This window comes from Lepidochelys olivacea (genome assembly GCF_965140295.1).
Source record: "Lepidochelys olivacea isolate rLepOli2 genome assembly, chromosome: 2".
Taxonomy (NCBI): domain Eukaryota; kingdom Metazoa; phylum Chordata; order Testudines; family Cheloniidae; genus Lepidochelys; species Lepidochelys olivacea.
Genome location: NC_140412.1, coordinates 66283426 through 66302501, shown reverse-complemented (window position 1 = coordinate 66302501; position 19076 = coordinate 66283426). Strand labels below are relative to the sequence as shown.

The window sequence follows — 19076 nt, the reverse complement described above, 5'->3', positions numbered from 1 at the left end:
TCACACCACTCATGTTTAATTTCTTGTGCTATTCAAACTACCAGCAACTAGGTCATGGGCAGTCTTGCCTAATGGTTGGAGCAAGAGCCTGGCCTACCAGTTACAGCTGGATCCAGACTGGAGGGCGGGGGAGAGCAGGAGCAAAGCCAAGGATCAGAGCCAAGAGTCAGAAGCTGAAGCCTCAGTGCAAAGGTTAACTGGAGTCACAGTCAGAAGGCAGAGCCAAGGGTCTGAGCCAGGAGTCAGAAAGAAGCTGGGGGCTGGAGCAAGAAGCGGGTACAGGCTGGGAATGGAACAAGGCTAGAAACAGGACAAAGCACAGCTGTGAGCTAGGACTGTGTTGAGCAACTGCTCGACTTTCTTTTTCTTTCTTTTCCTGACGTTTTATGGTGCAGCAGCCTCAGCCTGTGAGGCTATGACTACCACCTTACCGCAGCTTTAACATATTCAAAAATCCACATCCTCTTACTCTGTCCTGTATTCTTAAGAAAACCGCAGTAGTGCTTTCTTTAATGCTACCCATATTTTTCCCCAGTACTCTCACCAATCCTGTCAGACTGTATTCTTTCACCTTGAGGCATCTCCATTCTTCATAAAGAACCTTTCTTTCTTTCTAATTCTCCCTGCATTCCCATAGCAGATGCCCAACTGTTTCTTTAGCTTTGCATATTTCGCACCACTCATCTTCGTAAGCCACTGGACTGCTGCTGCTGCTGCTGCTGCTTAGGTATCAGCCTGCTGACTCCTGCAACCGATCTGGTGGTGCAGTCAATCAGACAGCTTCTTTCAGAATCAGCTGCATTCAGTCAGGTTGCCCAGAGACAGGCTCTGCTGCACATTGGCTCCTGACAGGGCTTAGTTTTTATTTGTAGTTGGTCATATTTTGAAAAGCTGCTGGTTTCATTCTGATCTGTATGATCAGGGCTTTAGCCCATATAAAAAGCACTTCACACTTTTCTTCAGCATTTTTGTTGTAATGTATATACATTAGAAGAAATACGTTAGTAAATAAGTCTACTCCTCTAGCATGCAAAACCTGGCGAGAAGGGATTGTAGTGCCAGCCACTGGCAGCTGAATTCCCCTAAGGAGGTTTTCACAGTCAGGTGGCAAGAGAGAAGTGAGAATGGTAATGTTGAGTTAGCATGAATTTATAGATGTTTCATTTCACAGATGGGGAAACTGAGACAGGTGACATGTTGTGACAAAGTGGACAGGGATAGAATGCAAGTCTATCAAGTCCTGGTCCAGTGCCATTTTCAATGGAGTACAATGCCTCCCTTTATACTATAACTCATGATTAATCATCATTGTTTTTAAAGCGCAAGAAAATTTATGACAACTGTGCCAGATTTTTTACCAGACAGGAACACAAGAAGATGTTAATCTCTATCTTAAAATCAAATCTGCCGTAAAAAGAATCACTAAAGAGTTTTGTTCTGTGATATCAAAGCTTTAAAAACTCAGATCTTCCACATATATATGCATATGCACTTTCGGAATTGCAGAGGGACTACTCCAAGCATTCCAAAACTCTGAGCAGCTGCAAACAGCTGCCATTTATATATAAATAAATAAATAAATAAAATATTCCACCCACACACCAAATGCAGAAGTTTCCACCCAAACCCCACTGGACCAAAGTGAAGTGCGGCCAGCCAATGACACATTTCAGCATCAGTATCTTATGACCCACCAGGAAACAGCAGTTTCAAATCACCAAAAGGGGAAGATTTTTGCTGAATTTCTCTCTTCCCTTTGATTTCAGTGAGGCGGATCGGTACCTTTTAGGATCAGGTCTTGGAAGGTTCAGAGGGCATGGAAAATGCATAAATATGTTTTCAGGTGTGCAACCATCCTTTAGACCTTCGTTTGATGTAATGCGCTGCAATACATTGCAGTAAGTAGAGTAAATATCACAATAAAATCGCTGGTACCAATCTCTAATTTGGGCATGGTTAGTGAACCGTAAGAATCCGCAAAAGCCTCTGAGAGAAACATGTCTCAGTAGCTATGACCAGCTTTCTCTCCTCTGAGTTTCCCCTTCATAGAATCATAGAATATCAGGGTTGGAAGGGATCTCAGGAGGTCATCTAGTCCAACCCCCTGCTCAAAGCAGGACCAATCCCCAATTAAATCATCCCAGCCAGGGCTTTGTCAAGCCTGACCTTAAAAACTTCTAAGGAAGGAGATTCTACCACCTCCCTAGGTAACACATTCCAGTGTTTCACCACCCTCCTAGTGAAAAAGATTTTCCTAATATCCAACCTAAACCTCCCCCACTGCAACTTGAGACCATTACTCCTCGTCCTGTCCTCTTCTACCACTGAGAATAGCCTAGAACCATCCTCTCTGGAACCACCTCTCAGGTAGTTGAAAGCAGCTATCAAATCCCCCCTCATTCTTCTCTTCTGCAGACTAAACAATCCCAGTTCCCTCAGCCTCTCCTCATAAGTCATGTGTTCCAGACCCCTAATCATTTTTGTTGCCCTTCGCTGGACTCTCTCCAATTTATCCACATCCTTCTTGCAGTGTGGGGCCCAAAACTGGACACAGTACTCCAGATGAGGCCTCACCAATGTCGAATAGAGGGGAATGATCACATCCCTCGATCTGCTCGCTATGCCCCTACTAATACACCCCAAAATGCCATTGGCCTTCTTGGCAACAAGGGCACACTGCTGACTCATATCCAGCTTCTTGTCCACTGTCACCCCTAGGTCCTTTTCCGCAGAACTGCTGCCTAGCCATTCAGTCCCTAGTCTGTAGCTGTGCATTGGGTTCTTCCGACCTAAGTGCAGGACCCTGCATTTATCCTTATTGAACCTCATCAGATTTCTTTTTGGCCCAATCCTCCAATTTGTCTTGGTCCCTCTGTATCCTATCCCTGCCCTCCAGCATATCTACCACTCCTCCTAGTTTAGTATCATCTGCAAATTTGCTGAGAGTGCAATCCACACCATCCTCCAGATCATTATTGAAGATATTGAACAAAACTGGCCCCAGGACCGACCCTTGGGGCACTCCACTTGATACCGGCTGCCAACTAGACATGGAGCCATTGATCACTACCCGTTGAGCCTAGCCAACTTTCTACCCACCTTATAGTGCATTCATCCAGCCCATACTTCTTTAACTTGCTGACAAGAATACTGTGGGAGACCGTGTCAAAAGCTTTGCTAAAGTCAAGAAACAATACATCCACTGCTTTCCCTTCATCCACAGAACCAGTAATCTCATCATAGAAGGCGATTAGATTAGTCAGGCATGACCTTCCCTTGGTGAATCCATGCTGACTGTTCCTGATCACTTTCCCTTATTTTTTAGTGGTTGGTTTTGATGCTGAGCTTTGTTACAGGCTATTAGCCTGTGGCAATGAGAGCTGACGTGCAACTTCACTAAGTTACAGATAACTAAATAAATGTGTCTATGTGTGTGTGAATATATATATATATATATAAATGTACATTCTTTTATATTTAGATTGTTGCTGACAGAGTATCTGAAGCAGCTTGCTGTGTAACCATATTTTTACTTTTTTTCAGTATAATGGTGAAAATGAACTGTCAGACAATGCCCAATGTACTAAGCCCAAGACACTGCAAACATTAAAAAAAAATGCACCTTAATTATTTAAAAGCTCACAAAATCACTGTAGCATCACTTTTTAAATGATGTACTGCATGAAATGGCAAATTCCTACTAAAAAAAGTACTTTTCTACTGATGAGATTAGGTGTCAGGTCTTTACCAGAGATAGCATGCTGTGCCCCACTCATATGCAGGGAGAAGTAGCAGGAGCCATCACTTTGCCTACTATGTGCCCCTTCCCATCAACTTGCCACTTGGCAAGCAGGCCTGCTCTTTCTCATGGGGCCGGACCTGAGATCTGGTAGCTCCCACACAGCCACATATGGAGTAGAGGAAGGGCTTCACTTTCTCCCCTGCATAGACTCATAAGAGCAGGGCACAATCTTGCTGTGAATGATGTTAAAATAGGTTTAAGGTTTTTTTCACTGTTCAAAAATAAAAAAGATAGTTCAATTTGATGGCTTTGATGTCAGTGCCTTTTTCCAAACCACTCCTCACATGCCTTCTTCAAGGGTTGATGGTAACACTAGCCCATGTCCACCACTCTCTCAGAGTAGATGGATATTGCTGCTAAATTAATCAGCAATGAAACAGTTAACTTGTGGACATTGTTTATTGTCACTATTAGCTTCCAGAGTTAACATTCCATTGAAATGAATGGGGATGTTAGTGCTTTTTAAAGCTATTGTTTCAAGCTATCTGCATACTGTGACAACACTGCATTGCACAGGCAACCTTAACTCTGGTATTTTCTAACTGCTGAGTGTTGATTTTGCAACCTTCATAACATTCTATCAGGGTAGCTTTTTTGTATATAGTATAGAGATATATGGGAAAATATACATTTATTTTATAAATGTTCTTTCTTTTATTCATTAAGTTATTTTATCTTCTGTCAAAATGTCTCTCATAAATAATTCTCAGAAATCAGTGCCTAGATATTGTAAATATCTTCATTTTTTTTCCTCTTAAAAATATATGTAAACTTGTTGGAGTATTCCCCAGGGCCTCTCTACTAGCTTTGCTTCCTATTGGTTCTCAAAGCAGTTTAAACACACACCCCACACACCTGATTATTCCTTATAGTTTCAGCAGTTTCTAAATAGAAAAAAAAATCAATAGATGTTAGATTGAGGGAGGGTCTTTCTATTCACACTCACACGGATTCTCAGCATGCAAAATCAGTTCCACTCCAGCGTCTTTCATTTTTCACTCTAACAGTGAAGACAAAGAAAGCATTCATAGCCAGAACGCATGTGAGAGGGGCCAGTCTAATGGCTCTAGAGCAGTTCAGTGAAGCATTAATGAAGTTAGAGAGATGACAGCACTATACTGCTGGAAACAAATCTACCCTATGGTAAATGCTTTTTACAAGTAACCTTCCTCTCAAATAACCAACCAAGAAACTAACTGAAATCTTTTCTTTTCACATTCGTTTTCTGTCAAAATGTTATCAACTAGTTTCCTTTTGAAAGTCATAGTTGACTTCTCACTTGATACATTATATTACATTAGGAGGTTACATAAGTCCAGGTCACACCTCAAATCATTCTCCCTAAGTGTACCCTGAGGTGTCCAAATGAAATTTCAGATGCTCCAGATATCAGACATTTGAAAATTATTATTGCCTATGGTCTCCGTCTCCTCCAGTTTCCTCATGCCACTGGTCTCAGCTGATGATTGAAAGTGATAGCCTAGCCAAAATCTTGCATAGAAAAATATGAAACCCATGTCGCAAGTATCAAATTCCTTATAACATGTTAATCCTATCCCTGCTAAACATCCATGCTTCCTTTTCTTCGCTGTCATTGCCTCTTCTGAACTCAACTACAAATACACATTCTGTCTATCCTGTGTGCCACAGGGTAAGCTGGGCCCATTAGGGGATAAGGTTTTGGATCTGGCCTGCAGCTCAGTGAAGAAACTAAGGGTCACATGTTGGCAGCCCACAGGTAGCACCAAGAGAGTATGACAGCTCACACAGGCCCTGATTCTACACCATTTAAATGAGAGGGAGCTTTTCCATTGGCTTACATGGGCACAGGATCAAGCCCACAGTGAAGGAAGTAGGGAGCAGAAAGTGATGAGAGGTTGTTCGGGTACATAACTGGTTGGAAATGCCTCGGTGCACATGAGTATGTCTGTGGATCAGAAGTAGAACTCAAGGCCAGGATGACTGGATGTTTGGATGTGGTAGGACCCTCAGATACTGAAACCTGGGAACTCCACAAGGTTAGTACCCACAAGGTTATCACCATTATTGCTAACAGCACTGGAAACATCTGATATTAATGGTACGATTATGCATTGCCATGCCCCACACTAACATAAGGAAAGTGCTTCGGTGATTGCTTCTGTGTCCATGTTCCCTAATATGTTCAATGAAGCCAATATGAAGAAATGTATGTTTTTCAATATGTTATCAAGATAAAAATCATAAGTCTAAATCTCCCTTTCCTTAAAGTGGGTGAAGCAAACTGGCATGGACACAAGGAAAATAATACAAAAGGTAATAGAGTAGCTCTGTTACATGATCTCCTGTATGTGCAGAATCCCTTCCGTGTCAAATCTAAGACGGTAGGCCTCTGCTACTTAGGTGACAGCAAGTTGGTGTGGATGAAAGGTATACTACACAGTCACAGGGATGCACAGTAAGTCAGGGATAGTGGGGTTCCTAAGGAATTTACCCTGCCATGAGAAGGGGATGCTAAGAAGCATACAGAACAGAAGGCCATCCCTGAGGATGCTTTCCCTTCCCCACAGAGCCTTTGTCAATTGATTTCAATGAGACTTCTCAAAGTGAGTAAGGGGTGATGAAGACTCCTGTTATCAGAAATACATGATGGAAACATCCCTCCAAAAGCAGACTTATAAAGTTAGGATGTCACAGAATCAATTGCCTACATTAACCTAATTTCTTCATTGACATAATTTCAATATTAGTTAATAAATCAAAGAAATAAGGTTTTATAAGAAGTTTCATATTTACCATTATCACAACAGCACACTTTAAAAAATAACCAGACCAGTTGTCATATTACCTCATTCATCATACTATATGGACCTGAGCAAACTAAAGTACTGGAGAAGAACAACATTTAATAAATGTTTCTTACTGTATGAGCCTTTCTCCCTTCCACATCTTATCTTAGCCTGTTTTCTTTCATTCTTTTTTTTAGAGTTATTGTAGTCAGGTGAATATAAATACTGGAAAATATTGTAAAACATAGAAATATTTACTTCAGACCATAATTTATTGTATCGGACCTTAAAAATGCATTAAGGAAAACATCCACTATCGCTATAGGGTTTTTTTATTTTTGCTTTTGCTTGCTACTGTTTGTCATTCCCTCATAGCCACCTCTGTCTCCTCTCTTCCTCCCACCCAGGTATCCTGAGCAGAGGATCAGGCCCATTGAAATTAATGTGTTCCTCATGCAGGTTTGTATAGGAATTCCTTCTAATAGAAATTATTGACAAATACCAGCAGCAAGATACAATTAAATGCATACCTGTAATTTGGGGGCTACCTATTTACAGAGAATATAAGCAATATTTTGTTTCCTGTACACCTATTTTTTTCTAACTTTAGCCTCCCTGTACTGATGTATTCAACAGTGAATTTTCTCCTTTTTCTTTACCCATCCAAACTGAATGGGCAACAAACAAAAAATCTATTTCTCAGTACTACTGCAAAGTGCATGTACAGCCATCAGTTACATCCTACATTGCTATTAGTTTTGCAACAAAGAAATGCTTCTATCAGATGGTTCTTATCAACAAAATTAAACAGGAATGATAAATGTCTTGCTAATATTCTCCTGTGAGGGAGTTTTTAAATGGGTCACATTGTTCTTCTCTTTACTTGTAACCTAAAATAGAAGTTATTATATCAACAGTGGTTTGAGGATAATGAAACATTATCTGATATTGAGTTTGGGCTATATGCTTCATTGAAAATGAAGGCTACACAGGTGCAACGATTGAAAATTATAATAATTTAATTTTTGATGTTTCTATTTGTGGTCCACATCCTCCATAGTAAAAAATGCAGCCAGAACTTTGATTAAAGAAAAATGCTCCCTATCTTAAGAAAATGTAAAAAATAAGTGTTCGTTGTGAGAGCATGGTATTGCAGAGCTTTCTTCTTCCTCTTTGTAGACCTATGGGCCAAATTCTCTGCTGGTGTAAACTGGTGCAGCACCACTGATTTCAATGGTGAGGCCCCAGTTTGCACCAGCAAAAAATTTGGCTCTGTTAGTTTGCAGCCAAAGTTGCCTCAAATTCTAAGAAAGAGAGTGTAATATAAGTAAAAACACTAATCGTATTTTTCTCAAAAATCTTAAATGAACTAAGAAATTATTAATACAAACTGAACACAATCTCATTTTACACTGCACTAGCTAGCAGATGCACAGCTGCATCTTAACAGCGGCAAGGTAAGCACAAGCTGCCCACAAACACCAAAAAATGACCATGGAAATGTAGCGACCCCGCCCCGCCCAAGACGAACATGTAGGCCATTTAGTAGTCGCCAGGACCTCAAGGAGGGTTATTGACATTCATCTTCTCATGCTCAGGAGAAATGGAAATGAAAGCTCTCTTACACATGAAATTCACGCCTGTGAGAAAAGTCCTACTTAAGTTTGTACTCAGGCAGTGGCATGTGCTAAGATTCTGGCCATAAGTGGCCAGCAGAGAATTCCTCTGGCAGAGGGGATGTACCTTCTGGCATAGAACTGGCTCCTGCTCCAGATGCGCCCCCACCTCCAGCAGAGGTTGCATGCCAATGGAGGGAAAGTGTGTGTCGGAGCAGGGGAAGCCTAGGGACCTTATGCCATTCTGCACTAGGCTGCTCACAATTATGCTGCAGCCAGCCAGTGAGAATCAGAGAGCCATAACCATCTCCCGATGGCCCCACGCCACCATCATCCACTATGCTGAGCAAAGCTGGGAAACAGGAGAGAACAGAATCACACCCAAAGCCTTAAAATAAGGCTGACGTGGGACTTAAGTAGCACAGTAGCCTTATTTGGAACCTCTGCACAGAGGGGAATTTCTCCCAAAGAGAGAGACTAATAAACTCTGCACATTAAATCCATTTCTTATGGGAGGAAAGTGTTTGTTAATGTCTCCAATGTGCAACTGAGAAGTGTTTGAAAGTCACAGGAAAATGAAGTGCTGAAAGACTAAATATTTAAGGCTTCTTTTTCTATTTATATGCACTTTATTCCCACAGATCCCAGCAGTCTGCAGCACAGGAACAGTCAGAGAGATTTTGGGCTCTACTAAATTAGCAGTTAGTGTAAGTCTCCAGGTAGATTAGCAGAGCTAAATTAATACAGGGCCCCTCAGGTGAGATCTAGAGAACTTGAGTAGCAGAGATATTTAGAGATGATCTAATTGTGGTTGGAGATAAGGGATTAAATGGACACAGGTAAGGTCCAAGAGTTACAGGAGATTGTGCTGTAGGGAGAGCAACACAGGGCTCAGTGTTATGAGAAGCCAGCCCAGAGGACAAGGCCCAGTGACACAACCAGCAGGCCATGAGTCAAAAATGTCTAGACATCTTCAGGAATTAGTTATGGGAATGATAATGGGCAGGATTTCAATCGCTGTGTAGGGTGCTGGGAGTGACATTTAAAGAAAAATAGGGAATTTGGAGGGTGGCCGGGAGAGGGAAGGGCAGAGCCACTGATTACTCAGAATTCTATAGATGATGGGGTTGCTGTTTCTCACGTTGATGTCTTGTATTTTTAAGTATGAGTCAGACGTGCCTCTTGTTAATGTTGTTTTCTAAGTCTAAAGAATGAATCACTAAATATAGTGCCTATCACCATAGCAAGTGCAAGAATGTGTATTCTTTCTTTAAAATTGTATTCAGAAGCTAGGCAGAAGGGGCGTGGACAAGGTTTTAAGCAGATGCTGTACAGTGAAGCAGAGAGAGACAAAGGGAGTGAATAGTTTTATGGATAATACAGTTTTCTATATTCTAACAGAGTTTTTTGTTCAGTGTTAAAAGAAAGCAACTCTTTATGATTTTTGCCATGAAAAACCATTACAGTATCTAAGCACTATCTCTATTCTCATTCCTAATGCTGAAACTACCAAATTTCATGTGCTCATTGCTAATTGCAAATTTCATGTGCTAATTTCATGTACTAATTGTCACGGTGGTTTGTGCAATATGGCTATTGTTACACTAGAAGCTGGTCTCAAACTGAAACTATTAAATCCTATTTCCAGACTTTCACAGAAGGTTCTGAAAGTTCTGAGAGAGCAACAGTGATGAAGCTGGTCAGAAAATAAATAACACCAAAAAAATCACATTATTTGATGATTGATGGAAAAATGGGTCAGAAATATTACTTGCTGCATACTATTTGATCATTTATAACAGCAGGTCAATAATGAAAAATGCAATTTGTGATTAATTTACTTGTGGAAAAATACCCAAAAATCCTCATATAAATTTTCCCCAATGAATAATTCAAACAGTTCTGCTTCATAGGCAAACAAGGATAGCAGCTGAAAAAGCTAATTTAAATGTGCTGTTGGCAAATGTCAAATTTCTTTTGTGTTAGCATAATTTTAGTTTAGTGAATTCTGTTTATGCATTAAAATAGATTTTGTAATAAATCTTCTGGGGTTATAGTTTGTGTTTTGAAATCTTCTCAGGAAAGGAAGACAAGAGTTTAAAAATACCATGTTTAAGACCAAGAGTGAAATTAATAATCCTTTCACATTTTGTGGCTCCTTCCTGATGTAAGTGTTAATCATCCTACTTCAGTAGGTCAATCTCTGCTATAGAAATGCTTCAGATAATCTTCAGTGGCATTTCCTAAGCCAAACATAACAATGCCTAAATCGAGATTTGGAAGAAGTGGACAAGGCTTAGACAACAATATACCATTTCTTTTCCAAAAACAGCCGACAGAAGGAAATTGATATAATATGAATTAACTCATTAGAACAGTAGTTCACATTAGGAAATTCAAAACAGACTGCCTGGAATGGTTTAGGTATAGCATGGGGTTAACGTCAGTTCCTCATTTAGGTGTGTCCGGGTTCTAATCTATTGCTCCAATTATAGAAAGGTTCATGAGCACAATATACTGGCGTGTTCATGTTCAGATGACCTTATACTTTACTATCTACATGGGTAAAATACTATGTGCAGTTCACACACACACACACTCTTGTAGAGATTTGGCTTGATATATGTGAAGGCTGGTGTAATTTATTTCATTAAGAAACTGGTTTGCAGAGGACAGTGCTGTAAACATATTCTGTTTAGGAAGCTGTACTAGTATCTAGTCCAGAAACTTAGCAAACACATCAAGGATTCTTCTTATGGCTGATTTATAGCCAACAGAGGATTTCTTAAAAATTGGGCTTCTATATGCTCATCATCTGTCATCTTCTGGCTGTCAGACTAGGCTTCCTAGTCTACTTGTAAGTTTGATCTCTGTTTCTCCAAGTGTATCACAAAATGTACTCTCTTCATTTTGAGAAGTAACAGGTTTCAGTCAAACTACTTGATGGAACTTCCTATGATCTGATAGAACTTCCTATGATAAAGGTACTGTAGTATAATTTTGTAAAAATAATGAATTTTTAATAATATGAAACCTCACTACAGCCCTGTGTCTCATATTTGCTGACAAGCGCACCTTTGTGTGCAAATAATAGAGGTTGTCCCTTCAGAGACTTGCCCAAATTGATCTACTCCTTAAGAGAGTGTTGCACACACTCCACTCTGTGTCTGACCAGAGGAGAGAGTGGGAGCAGGTTTACTGCCATCCCTTTGAGATGGTGAGTGTTCCTAGGCTGGCAGCAGTCCTTGCACTCACAAGAGACCATGTGTTGCAGTTTGCCTGTACTCTGAATCAGGGGGAGTGAGGAAGGATCCTTGCATTCTCTCCTCACCACCATGTGTATTTAGACAATGGCTAGACATAGTTTATTCCAAATCATGTTTATTAAGTGGGGAGGTTGTATATGTTATACAGTTGTATACGTTTATACAGTGGGGTGGTTGTATATGTTATGTGTTTCTGTGTTGAGGCTATGTTCTATTTGTGATGGCATATAAAGTGGTGTGCAGTTAAAAATCATTTTGGGGAAATCCCCTTTTTGATTGTGAAATGATACGATCAGTACAAATGGTGATCAATAAAATCAAATTCCATGAAATGTGGGGGGGGATTGTAATGTATCTGAAAAGGATGTGAAATATCTATAGTGCTTGTCTTCCACATATAGTATATTAAAAGTGCTGAAAACCTTTTTCTTACATTTTAAAGGCTTCCCCGTTCTGGAATCTGTTATAATATGTCCCAACGTGTTTTGGGGGAGAGCTCCATCACCAGGTTCCCTAAAGTAAATGTTTGTATTTGTATTTCAAGAAGGTACTGTGTATATTTCAATTCTTGCACAATAGGTGCATCATTTCAGCTTGAGGCAAGCTTCTTGGAAACTGCCATACCAGTCCTCCTTATAAACAGAGAACCAGGATCAGACATCATCATTTTTTTTAAAGGATTGTTGGCCTAAAGCAGCACCCTGGGATCAAAATCAATCCCATACAACCTCTCTAAAGACACTGAAGGCTAGATTTGCCATTTGGATCTCAGATTTAGCTGATGGATGTCGTTATTGAACTCCCTAATGACTACTGAGCAGCAGCTGCTGAAGAATGCAAATTTGCAGCTGAGTCCGGCATTCAATTGTGCTCTAAATCCCCTCAGCCAGAGCTGTCTCTTTCTGTTGTTTGCTGCTTCCACCCACTTTAGGGCAAATTTTCAAAACTGGGAGGCAGACCATGGCTATCAGTGAATACACTTGCAAGTATGCACCTGCATTTGCTTATGTAAATATCCATTGAAGTCAACTAATATCCTATATATGAGTGCCACTGTTGAAATAGTGGTGTTTTAATCCACTTCCCTCTTTGAGGCATTTTCAGTAAGCTCTTAGAGGCAGAAACCATCTTTTTGTTCAGTGTTTGTACAGCACCTACCTCAGTGGGGTCCTGATCCATGACTGGGGCTCCTAAGTACTGCAGTAATACAAATAACAAATAATGAATACAAAAGACATGTAATCATGGAGAACTCTACAGCAACAGTTCCTCAATTAACTGTGGGTGCTATTATCAGCCATTTGACAGACTCCTTGTGGTTGGCAAGTTAGGCTTTGAGATATGATCTTGACTCAATGTGGTAAACTTTTGCCCACCCATATTCAGAGGTCATCAGCTCCAGGGCCTCCTAGATACAGTCAATGAGCACCATTAAAAACTGTACATTTACTATCTATAGTAGCTGAATTTACCAAGGTATTTGGGGTATATTCCATTCTAAGTATCGGGAATCCTTCAAATAGCAAGTAAAGGCAAGTGACACAGTGAGCGTCTATTTTAATGGCACTCAAAGTAAATGAAGTCAGATTTTTGACATCCACCTGTTGTGGGCCTAAGCCCTGGTCTACACTAGGACTTTAGGTCGAATTTAGCAGCGTTAAATCGATGTAAACCTGCACCCGTCCACACGATGAAGCCCTTTATTTCGACTCAAAGGGCTCTTAAAATCGATTTCCGTACTCCACCCCTGACAAGTGGATTAGCGCTTAAATCAGCCTTGCCGGGTCAAATTTGGGGTACTGTGGACACAATTCGATGGTATTGGCCTCCGGGAGCTATCCCAGAGTGCTCCATTGTGACCGCTCTGGACAGCACTCTCAACTCAGATGCACGATTGTTTGCCGTTGCTCTGACGCAGGGAGGAGCGACTGAGGACACGACTTACAGGGTTGGTTTCAGGGAGCTGAAATCAACAAAGGGGGTGTGTCAAGGTTCCTCCCCCACTCTGAACTCTAGGGTACAGATGTGGGGACCTGCATGAAAACCTCCTAAGCTTACTTTTACCAGCTTAGGTTAAAACTTCCCCAAGGTACACATTAATTCTATCCTTTGTCCTTGGAATATCCACTGCCACCACCAAACTCTAACTGGGTTTACTGGAAAACACAGTTTGGACACGTCTTTCCCCCCAAAATCCTCCCAACCCTTGCACCCCACTTCCTGGGAAAGGTTTGGTAAAAATCCTCACCAATTTGCATAGGTGACCACAGACCCAAACCCTTGGATCTGAGAACAATGAAAAAGCATTCAGTTTTCTTACAAGAAGACTGTTAATAGAAATAGAAGTAGATAGAAGTAAAGGAATCACCCCTGTAAAATCAGGATGGCAGATACCTTACAGGATAATTAGATTCAAAACATAGAGAATCCCTCTAGGCAAAACCTTAAGTTACAAAAAAGACACACAGACAGAAATAGTCATTCTATTCAGCACAATTCTTTTCTCAGCCATTTAAAGAAATCATAATCTAACACATATCTAGCTAGATTACTTACTAAAAGTTCTAAGACTCCATTCCTGTTCTATCCCCGACAAAGCAGCATACCAACAGACACAGACCCTTTTGTTTCTCTCCCTCCTCCCAGCTTTTGAAAGTATCTTGTCTCCTCATTGGTCATTTTGGTCAGGTGCCAGCGAGGTTACCTTTAGCTTCTTAACCCTTTACAGGTGAGAGGATTTTTCCTCTGGCCAGGAGGGATTTTAAAAGGGTTTACCCTTCCCTTTACATTTATGACAGGGTGGCTTTACATCAAGGAGTATTTCAGGCAGGACTTCACGGAGGGTTCCAATAAGAAATGGTGCACCTAAGTTATTGTTCTTATTGGAACAAGGAGGTTAGTCTGGCCTCTGATTGATACATGGCTAGATTTACCTCACTGCACCTTCTCTGTGAGTGACTGCAGTGTGACCTAGAGGGATGAGTCCCCTAGACAGGAGGGGGGGAAGCAAATGAGTACAAAACCAATCTGGTCTGTTTCTTGTTTTGATCCACTCCATCTATCTTTTACATCTTTGGCTGGCAGCAGACGGTGCAGAAGGACTGCATGCCATCCACATCTCATGGCTGCTCAGCAGAAGATGGTGCAATACGACTGCTAGCCATCCTCATCTCTTGCCTGCCCGGCAGAAGATGGTACAGTACGACTGCTAGCAATCCGTATCGTCTGCCTGCTCACCATAAGACAGTTCAGTAGGACTGACTGCAGGACTAAAGAGAATGACCTGGTCAAGTCACTCCAAATTTAGTCTCTGCGCCCATGTCTGCCCAGGCGCTCCTGGCCGACGTGGCCAGGAGCACCTTGGACATGACGATGACGGCTACCAGTCGTATTGCACCGTCTGCTGCCAGAAGGCAATGGGTTGCTGCTACTGTGTAGCAATGCAGTACCGCGTCTGCCAGCACCCAGGAGACATACGGTGACGGTTACCTGAGCGGGCTCAATGCTTGCCGTGGTATGGCGTCTGCACAGGTAACTCAGGAAAAAAGGCGCGAAACGATTGTCTGCCCTTGCTTTCACGGAGGGAGGGAGGGAACGGGGGCCTGACGATAAAAAAACGACTTCTATAAATTCGACCTAATTCCGTAGTGTAGACATACCCTAAGTATGGAAATAAGACTTTTTTCTCATGCTGATAAGATTCATGTATGTATTCATCTCATCTTCACCTATATAAGTAATAATCTTAATCTTGAATTCACTAAGCTCTCAACCTTGTAAGTAATAATCATAATCTTCCCAGAGATCTGTACACCACTCCTGACTTTCAGCCATGTCTCTGATTTGTACTTCAAATTTTTTTGTTCATCCTAGGGTTTGTCCCAAGCTTGTCCCAAGCCTACTGCTCTTCCATACAAGTAATTCTCATTAGGTCACCAGGAGTTTGCAGCCATCACAGTCACAGGTCCAGGCCCCGAATTTGAATCAGTAGTATATTTCCTTAAAGGAAAAACAAAAAAACCCCAAACAAACAAACAAACAATAATAAAAATCCCTGAAATTTTGAAACCACAAGGAAATATCAGATTTTAAAGCAACTGCAGCATCTCTCTTTTTTTGAAGGGGAAGGAGGGGTCAGAAATCACTTCAGTGTACAGGATTTTCAACGCTTTCAAAAGTGTTGTTTTGTTGCTGTTGTTTTGGTGTGATTTTTCTGTTGATCTTGTTTGTAATCTTGTACCTAAATGTTACAGCACCTGGACCAAATCCAGTTGACTGTAGTCAAGCATGTAGCCAAATAAATTTCAACCAAATTGCTCCTGTGGCTAAGACCATGGGATCTGGTTGCATATAAGAAACTTGAGTGGAATATTTGTGTGTCAGCTAAACCAGGAAGTTAGTAGTTATTGTGGCATGGCAAAAATATGAATGATGTTGGATTAATGTGATATTGGAGAGGAGAACTGAATCCCTCAAAGGTGGCTTAAGAAATTTATAAACAAGACCAGAATCCTGCTCTTATTATACAATATTTACTACATAACTTGATCTATAGGTATTCAAAATGTGCAAGGTACACTGAATGGAAGCCATTTCTCTGCTTTCTCATATTTATGAGCTGATATCCTGGGCTGGTCCACAAGAAAGAAGTTACTGGCAACAAAACATAAAGTGACTTGTCTTCTGTGAGGTGCTAAGGTGACTTTCAGACCTTGTAAAAATGACATTCAATAATATGTCAGTTTAAATAGGTGGCAATTTAAGGTAAAATACGTGTGGCAGGTTTTTATAGTAAGCACTAGCAGGGACGCTCCGTCTATCAACTAGAAAAGAAGGAGAACATTTTAAACACCTTGTGAGGGATAATGCAACCTGACACAAATATTCTCAGTGACATTTTAAGATCAAATAGTCCAAGCAACAAATACATGTACTTCATGACCACATATCTGAGTCAAAAGTGACAAGTTCTGCTTGATCTCTAAACAAACTGGCCAACCTGACATGTGCTAAAGATTTACTCAGTTTCAGGTTCCAGAAATGTGTATCTGGGGACTTTACTTGTAGCCAAGGGCTGTGTGTACTTGTATATCTGACCCTAAATCAGCTGACTACTCTGTGATTGATTTCCTAATGTTATTTCTTAATACAGTATTTAGAACTGCTTTTATAAGGTTCTTTTTTCCTCAAACAATCCCTGCTTACCCAGTGTCAGGGTAAGTGAATTATTTGCCAGGAAAAAATTAAATGTTTCTGCTTTTGAATATAAAGAAAGACATGTCCAGAGATATAAAAGACCATTTGGAGATGACATTTAATAGAGAGATCCCAAAGAACAAGAAGAGAAATGTAAGATATTCAGCAAATACTAACGAAAGAAACAGTGAGAAAGGCAGGATAGACAGGGAGATTTTTAAAGGCTGCCAAGAAATACACTAAATCTCAGGCACAGAGTATAGGAACAGGATGATGACACTGAGGTCATTAGGGGTCAGCAGAAGAACAAAGTGAGAATTGTGCCCTGAAAGTAAAACAAAAGAGATTCATGAGGAGGACTGGAGAAGGGTCTCAGTAGTGGCAGGTACACCACAAAATGACCTTACTAATTTTCCTGTGAGGAAAAAAGTGATGTCTCCTGAACAAATCATTGAACGGCTATATTAAAAGTTCCTGCCCTTCAGAAGGCATCAATTCATATGAAAGAGTGTATTAATTCAGTCTGTCCCTCACTACTCTTATAAAACACCATTTCTTCTGAAAAGGAAATTAGAATTTTCAAACAACAATAACAGTTGGTGTGTGAATTCATGACCATATACTGTTATCTATTTGGATCATTTTAAACTCAGCTAGTCTCTGATTTAGAAATAGGACTTAAGCATATGTTCAAAGTTAACATAGCATTTGTTTAAGTGCTTTGATGAATTGGGGCCACTATGACATTCTATACCTTGGGGGAGCATCTTGTAACCCCCATATTCCTCATTTTTATATAATCGGGATCTTACATATAAAGCATGCCTTGTAAAGTATCAGGAGAAAGGTTATGATCTGCAAGTCATTTCTCTCTCCATATATGTATTTCGTTAATGCATATGAAGTTATGAGAATTGTGTTGTATGGTTGTCACTAAAACATGCCTTAAATTGGGGAATCAGCCAGGTATTAGCTCCCCAGAGCCAACAGTAAGGAAAGTAACCAACACCCAGGAGGGGTTTCAAACAACCCATCAACAACCACCATTGTCCAGCAAGGGAGCTACAATTCAGTGACTCACCTGCATGAGGCCACACCAGGGGGATTGCTCAACCTTGCCTGTAGAATCAGCAATGCCCCAGACATGCCTTGATTTCTGCTCCCCAAGCACATAGGACTGAGGGTATAAAACAGACACAGTGGCCACATGTCGGACCTTTCTCCTTCACCCACCTACACTGCAAGCAACAAGGACACTCTGAAGACTCCAACTGAGGGGACTTCCCCAGATTTCAAGGGGGAAATCTGTGTATTATGAACTGCAATATCCAGTGGGGTGAGGAAAACTGCTTAATCTAGTTGTTGCCCAGTCTGATAGGATTGAGAGTTTAGACTGTGTGCTTATATTTTATTTCTTTTGGTAACTAACTCTGACTTTTTACCTATCACTCAAAATCTAACTTTTGTAGTCAATAAACTTGTTTAACTGTTTATCTTTACCAGTAAGTTTGTATGACATGTGTGACAAATCTGCTCAGGTTTTGCAAAGGCTAGTGTATATCCACTTTCCACTGATGAAGTGGTAAACTAATTAATTTATTTGCAGTACTCATCTTGAGCAGTGCAAGACTGTATATTCCTGAGGTACACTGCTGGGAGCTGGGGGAATTTGGCTCTGGTGCCTTTCCCTGTGTTCTTCATGAGTGGCTCTGGGAGCATTCATGCAATCTAGCTGGGTGTGGGGCTGCACATACGGTTGTCCTGACTGATAACAGCTCCTGGAGGGGCTTGCTGCTTGTCACTAGCAAAGCCTTGTGAGACACAGCCCAGGCTGGAGAGAGTTAAGGGGACACAGTGGTCCCACAGTCCCAGGCCTCACCCCTGGGTCCAGTGACAGCCACAATGAACAATTATCATGCTACTGGAACAATATTCATTATATAAAATCTGATACGTCTATAGTTACATACATACACAGTTACACCATATGCAGCAATAAATTCATTATGTTAAAACTTTATTCCAGGATTGATGTTTCCTGCTTGGATAATAGATGTCTCTACTTTACTTCAACATCTAATAGCCACAGGAGTCCACTATTCTGTGAAAACATTCTGTTCCAGTTACATTATCTCTTATGTATTTTATGAACATTTTCTTTTCTGTCTTGATGCAGTAAATCAAACAAACAGATGACAGTCACTAGGTGTAAAGTAGGCAACAATGTACATCATTTCTTATATGCTTTGGATCTTACTCTGAAGTTTTCATTTCAACTTTGTATAAATTTTACTGTGCTGACACAATAATGATACCAACAATTATGTACATTGATATTGTATTGTAAAATGCTAGATCAGGCCATTGCTCAATCTGCATATTACAAGTTTTTGATGACAGGATACAGGAAATACATCTTTTATAAATC

At 40.7% G+C, this 19076-nt stretch overlaps 1 long non-coding RNA gene across 1 annotated transcript in view; it reads left to right on the top strand.

The window, feature by feature from the left end:
* LOC311515276 overlaps positions 1-19076 on the top strand; it is an 84874-nt gene that overhangs the window by 17884 nt on the left and 47914 nt on the right. The window contains exon 2 of the long non-coding RNA XR_014710098.1: positions 6978-7029. This is a non-coding gene — a long non-coding RNA (uncharacterized lncRNA). The remainder of the gene's footprint in view (positions 1-6977; positions 7030-19076) is intronic.